General features: G+C 42.1%; 2 long non-coding RNA genes across 2 annotated transcripts; both read right to left on the reverse strand.

Annotated features, from left to right (window-relative positions):
- Window positions 1–240: 240 nt before the first annotated feature.
- LOC112078816 (uncharacterized) lies at window positions 241–6,917 on the reverse strand. The gene is made up of 3 exons (XR_002895789.2): window positions 6,478–6,917; window positions 960–1,093; window positions 241–333 (listed from the first exon to the last, which is right to left on the reverse strand). It is a non-coding gene; the product is annotated as an uncharacterized lncRNA (long non-coding RNA).
- Window positions 4,427–5,033, reverse strand: LOC139026907 (uncharacterized). Its single transcript, XR_011478858.1, has 3 exons — window positions 4,806–5,033; window positions 4,691–4,727; window positions 4,427–4,531 (listed from the first exon to the last, which is right to left on the reverse strand). It is a non-coding gene; the product is annotated as an uncharacterized lncRNA (long non-coding RNA).
- Window positions 6,918–7,263: the final 346 nt, after the last annotated feature.

Consider the following 7,263-nt stretch of genomic DNA (forward strand, 5'->3'; position numbering starts at 1 on the left):
GTGTGTGTGTGTGTGTGTGTGTGGTGGTGGTGTGTGCCTCTGCTGTGTGTGTGTCTGTGTGTGTGTGTGTGTTCCTTTCAGTATCCTGACTTAGCCAGCGCCTCTTTGCCACGAGTCCCCATAAATATCCCCCTCATCACAATGTCATTATTACAATGGTCACGTTGCCATGGTCACCACACACACACACACACACACACACACACACACACATACCCCACACACGCACAGGCACACTTACTGGCAGTCTTTGTGGGTAGGTTTGTAGTAGTAGACAGGAACAACCGCCTCATATTTCTGCTTCATCAATTCGTTCCCATTCTCCGCCATGAACTGAAACACACACACACGCACGCACACACACCCACACGCACGCACGCACATGCATGCACCCACGCACGCACACACATGCACACACACACAAAGAAAGAGAGAAGTTGAGAGAGACAGAATAGACGGGCGGGTGAGTCATGATTGCATGTGTCATACCATGTATTAGCTAGACACAGACAATTCCTTCCAACATTTGAGTGGATTGTTTTGTATGTGATACATGCAGCATAACCTTTCATTTTCTACAGGATAATGTCCTATTCTTCAGACAGAGGATGGAACAAAGCCTGTCTGAAATCATTTCATATTCATATCAAGTTCATCACTGAGTTACGACTCAGTCATAAATGACTATGTATAGTCATGGATTCAGACCTGGGTTCAAATACTATTTAAAATCTTTCAAATACTTTGAGCGTCGGCTCTAGCCTGCCTGGAGTGACAGATGGGCGGCGTTTGCCATTTTGGGACTACTCTATCTGTCTGATAAGCCAGGCAAGCTCAATCAAGCACAGATAAAGCTTTTGAAATGATTTAAATTAGTACCAAACCCAGAGTCGATTGGTTTTGAAGAAATGTACGTGAGTGAATATTCCCATTTTGGGGAATTTTGGTGAGCAGCTCACCTTTACGTCCTGGTCTTCCCAGCGGGAGAGGCTGAGGGATTTGACCTTCATTCCGATGTAGGGAATATTCCTGTGGATCCCGGAACATTGAACACAGATGAACACTCCTAAGGAACAGGAGCCCCAACTAGGATCTGATGGAGGGATGGATGGAGGCAAGGAGGGAGAGAGAGAGAGAGAGAGAGTAAGAACAGAGCACAACAGAGAGAGGTATGTGGTTTCATTGGGAGTTTGTGGTACTAGATCAACTGGAATACCTTTAGAAAAACCGACATTTCACATAGAAAAAAAGTGGAATGCTTGCTTTGACCTTTGTCCTCTTGAGCAAGGAGCAGATTCTCTGTAAAGATCCAATGATAAGGTGTATAGGACGTACAACAACATACCACACTACAACTCAGTACAAAGTGCTGGACCACATACCTTCAGAGCAGATATGAAGGCAGTCAGGGAAGATAAAACTTAAATTTGATTTAACATTTCTACTGAATGTCTTCCCTCTCCCTCGATTGGCTCATACCTGTGTTTACTTTAGCTTGACCACACCCATCTTATCTACCTGACACAGCCTGGTGCAGGGCCAGCTACCAACCCACGGAGTGTGTATATCTTTAACCTACTACACCGTTTTATTCCCTATGACAAAGTCAGCGTGGGCCACAGAAACCCTGCGTTGGTCTACATTGCGGTAGGCCTAGACCTATAGGTCTGTTCTGTTGGAAGTGATCCGGTAGCCTACAGTGGTGTTAACCTACACAATGTCTTACTGCTGTTCCCTTTCATATCCTACTTTCTTTCATTCTGATAATCACATGATGAGATCTGGAGCGCTGAGTATGTTTCACATCTAGATGTGCCTGAATAACCAACTCATTTCAGACTGTGGGGGAATCAAATTCAAAAAGATTGGAATGCTACTTAAAAATGCATGTTATTGCCCCGTGTATTGGGACCTTTAGGTACTMAACTGGCCTATTCCCCATACATRRAKKACATTTTATGAGTGACTTCACGAGTGACTTGGCAGATGCCAATATGTGTGAGTGTAGTCAGTGCATGTGTTGTCCAGGGACTACTGCAGTATCCAGCATCTGCCCAGTATTCTTCTGTCCTCATGCCATAACACTGACAAACAGCTAACAAAATGGCTACACAGACTATGTTGACCTTTGTTTTTTGTTCTTATTTTTGTACTGTCTCTTAAGCACCCTCACAGGGCCCTACAMACTACACACACTGACGCTACAACACACACACACAACCTTTACTAACAACACGCCACTGRCYTTGAGTAAAGCCAATGTKTCTATGTATGTGGATGACTCAACACTATTGACGTCAGCTACTACAGAGAGTGAAATCACTGCAACACTTAATGAAGAGCTGCAGTTAGTTTCAGAATGGGTGGCAGGGAATAAGTTAGCGCTAAATATTTCTAAAATTAAAAGCATTGTATTTGGGACAAATCACTCACTAAACCCTAGACCTCAATTAATATTGTAGTCAGTGGTGTGGAAATTGAGAAAGTTGAGGTGACTAACCTGCTTGGAGTAACACTCTGGATTGTAAACTGTCATGGTCAAAACATGTTGATACATTAGCTAAGATGGGGAGAAGTCTGTCCATAATAAAGTGCTGGTCTACCTTCTTAACAACACTATCAACAAGGCAGGTCCTACAGACTCCAGTTTTGTAGCACCTGGACTACTGTTCAGTCGTGTTGTCAGGTGCCACAAAGAGGGACCTGGGAAAATTACAATTGCTTCAGAAAGGCAGCACGGCCCTTGGATGTACAAGGACTAGAGGTCGACCGAATATGATTTTTCAACGCCGATACCGATTATTGGAGGACCAAAAAAAGTCGATACCGATTAATCGGCCGATTTTTTATATATATTTTGTAATAATGACAATTACAACAATACTGAATGAAACACTTTTTATTTTTACTTAATACGTGTAATACATCAATAAATCTATTTAGCCTCAAATAAATAATGAAACATGTTCAATTTGGTTTAAAATAATGCAAAAAGAAGTGCTGGAGAAGAATAAAAGTGCAATATGTGTCATGTAAAAAAGCTAAAGTTTAGTTCCTTGCTCAGAACATGAGAACATATGAAAGCTGGTGGTTCCTTTTAAACATGAGTCTTCAATATTCCCAGGTAAGAAGTTTAGGTTGTTTTTGATAGGAATTATAGGACTATTTCTCTCTATACCATTTTGTATTCATATACCTTTGACTATTGGATGTTCTTATAGGCACTATAGTATTGCCAGCCTAATCTCGGAGTTGATAGGCTTGAAGTCATAAACAGCGCAATGCTTGAAGCACAGAGAAGAGCTGCTGGCAAACGTGGGAAAGTGCTGTTTGAATGAATGTTTACGAGCCTGCTGCTGCCTACCACCGCTCAGTAGACTGCTCTATCAAATCATAGACTTAATTATATATAATGACACACAGAATACGAGCCTTAGGTCATTAATATGATCAAATCGTAAACTATATTTCGAAAACCAAACGTTTATTCTTTCAGTGAAATACGAAACCAAAAATGCCGATTACCGATTGTTATGAAAACATTGAAATCGGATCTATATTAATCGGCCATTCCGATTAATCGGTCGACCTCTAACACAGAGAGCTAATATTAATTATAATATCATGTCAGTCTCTCCTGGCTGAAAGTGGGGGAGAGATTGACTTCATCACTACTTGTTTTTATGAGAGGTATTGACAAGGTGAATGTACAGAGCTGTCTGTTTAAATACTAGCACACAGCTCAGACACCCATACTACCCACAAGACATGCCACCAGAGGTCTCTTACAGTCCCCAGTCCAGAACAGACTATGGGAGGCAACACAGTACTACATAGAGCCATGACTACATGGAACTCTATTCCACATCAAGTAACTCATGCAAGCATTAAAATTAGATTTAAAAAACAGATTAAAAAAAACACCTTATGGAACAACGGGACTGTGAAGCAACACAAACTTGGCACAGACACATGCATAACACACACACGATAACATACGCACTATATATAACATGGATTTAGTACTGTAGATATGTGGTAGTGGTGGAGTAGGGGCCTGAGGGTACACAGTGTGTTGTGAAATCTGTGAATATATTGTAATGTATTTAAAATTGCATAAACTGCCTTCATTTTGCTGGACCCCAGGAAGAGTAGCTGCTGCTTTGTCAGCAGCTAATGGGGATCAAATAAATACAAATACACTCACTCCCTCATTTACCCTCACACACACATAACATACACACATTTACAGACTACACACACCCACTCGGATACAATCATTACATACGCTGCTGCTGCTCTGTTTTAATCATATATCCTGATGCCTAGTGACCTTACCCCTATATATATCTACCTCTATAGATCCATTATCCTGTCACCTTACGCCCTATACATATCTACCTATATAGATCCAGTATCTCTGTACATTATAATATGGTACTGGTACTGACCCTGTATATAGTAAGTTTACCCCTATACACTATCTACTCTATAGATCCAGTATCCCTGTACAGTATAATATGGTACTGACCTGTATATAGTAGTTTACCCCTATACACATCTACCTCTATAGATCCAGTATCTCTGTACATTATAATATGGTACTGGTACTGACCTGTATATAGTATGTTTACCCTATACATATATACCTCTATAGATCAGTATCTCTGTACATTTATATGGTACTGACCCTGTATATAGTATGTTTACCACTATACATATTCTACCTCTATAGACCAGTATCTCTGTACATTATAATATGGTACTGACCCTGTATATATATGTTTACCCCTATACACATCTACTCTATAGAGCCAGTATCTCTGTACATTATAATATGGTACTGACCCTGTATATAGTATGTTTACCCTTATACACATTACCTCTATAGATCCAGTATCCCTGTACATTATAATATGGTACTGACCCTGTATATAGTATGTTTACCCTATACATATCTACCTCTATAGATCCAGTATCCCTGTACATTATAATATGGTACTGACTCTGGATATAGTATTCTTACCCATATACATATCCATACATAATATCTTGCTCCCTGCCTTTGACAACGTGGGCACTGCTTATCACAGATAGGCATCAGCGCTCACCTAAAAAGCCCATAATTATGCCATTGGTTAAAATATGTCATTGTTTTTGGGCAGAATTATGTGAGGTCTTATGTGTTTGTGGGGTGGGTCTTGGTCAGTTTAGCTCAGAAAATGCCACCCTCGCCAATTCTCCATGCATAGGGGCCACCTAATCCTGCTTAATGAGCGGGCCGGAGTTGCGCGAAAATCCCCCCCCTGCCAGAATTCTCCCCCCGTCCCGTTCTTCACTGCTGCGACTTGTTTGCTAGTTGACATTTCTGCTCTTCACTCCGTTGTCAGTTTAGCCTACATTACATTTCACTGATCTTAGTAGCGGAAAGCATTTTTGTCTGCAGTTTTCGGGTTTGGCTATTTGTTTCAAGTGTATGTGGCGGTTCTAGCTTGTATGGCGCCTGGGAGAACTCCCTTTCCAGCGCCGCCCGTAACCCGGGGCGGCAAGATGCCGCTCTACTCCCTCCTCTATGTTTAATATAACACACATACATGAATGATTAATTTCGGTTGCTATCCTGACGTGAAGTTTGTTCTATAGAAAGTATTTGACTCTGATGTGTGCCACAGAAAGTATTTGACTTGAGCACAAAATTAAGTTAATTAGAAGGAGGAGGGGGGGGGGGTTCTGGCAGGGGGAGATTTTTCGCAACACACCTGTTCAGCTCCTAACCTTAACCCCTAAACAATAGAGCTGGCTAACGTTTAGCACAACAAATTGGAATTCGTAACATGTCCTAAGCTTTAGCAAATTCGTAAAATATTGTACGAATTGCATTTCAGAACGAATTGCAATTCGTAACAATATCATACGAAATGGAGACGGACATCCACAAATGAATAGGAAACATAACATACTAAATGGGTTTCGTATTTAAGTACAGCATAATATGAACTGCTCTGAGACCCGTTTCAGACTGAAGCCCACAGAAATACATACTTCTGGAAACCAATACGCTTACTTTTGCACCGTTAGGCTGAACCAACGTCTCGTGTAAGGCCAGATTCTGGTTCACCGTTAGGCTGAACCAACGTTTCGTGTAAGGCCAGATTCTGTTCACAGTTAGGCTGACACAACGTCTCGTGTAAGGCCAGATTTTGGTTCACCGTTAGGCTGAACCAACGTCTCGTGTAAGGCCAGATTCTGGTGCACCGGTAGGTTACAAATGAAAAGTCGATTTAAAATGCAAGTAGGCCTATTCTGTCCTAAATTTCCCAGAGCAAACTCAAATAGCCTAAAATAGGCTAAACGTATTTTTCTACCTATACATGTCAGAGCTGTTGCATGCCAACTCCCACCCTCTATCATCTAGAACGTCTAGGCAAGAAGGTTTTTGCGGCAAAGCTATAACCATCAGTAGCACATTCAATTTACCAGGCGCGCCACAGTCTGCGCATGCGTCGTTCCCTGGCTTTTGAATGATCTCTTTCAAAGACGACAAACTCTCTCGTTCCCAGGCATTTCCAATCGTTTAAATCAGTCTCTGACAACCGCAAATCACAGCATAAAAGTGTGTCTTCGGGTGGTCCTCGGCTCCCTACACACGCAGGCAGTAGCCTAGACACGAGAGGATGAGGTATGCCAGACTCAACTGAAAGAAGAAGGAAAATAACCTCCACTCAAATCGATTCTTCCGTTCGGTCCATTCACTGTGCATGGTTCTCACCGCCCAACTTGAGTTTGTGAGAACTCCCTGTCCTTGATAAAAAGGATTTGTCACAACTTGTTGGTGGTTGAGCCTCTCTCTCCGACACCTTTCCCGAGAGGGTGTGTGTGAGGGGAGGGAGCCTAACTACACTCGGAAGTGAACTGCTGGTTTTGTTCAGACTTGCTGTTCCGCATAATTGTAGGGTGCTCAATCAGATAACAAAATTACTGTTCTCTAAAGGTTGTAGGTACCACATTCCACGCTAGATGGTAGCAGTCCACCAGCAAAGGAAAAGTCAGCGCATAGCTCAGTAGCGCTTCAAGGAAACCAAATAATGTTGAGTGTCTGTGGATCTGTTGTGCTTTTAAGTCGATGTTTGTAGTTTCGTATTGAGTGTAAGCTATTTACAGGACCTTGTACTCTATATTGCTCCTCTGAGCTGTCCTTGCACCCTATCGATCGACACGTGTGGTCAGAAGGTGTGTGTGTGTGTTTGGGGTGGGGGGGGGCTC

Source organism: Salvelinus sp. IW2-2015, unplaced genomic scaffold (assembly GCF_002910315.2).
Source record: "Salvelinus sp. IW2-2015 unplaced genomic scaffold, ASM291031v2 Un_scaffold6327, whole genome shotgun sequence".
Lineage (NCBI taxonomy): Eukaryota > Metazoa > Chordata > Actinopteri > Salmoniformes > Salmonidae > Salvelinus > Salvelinus sp. IW2-2015.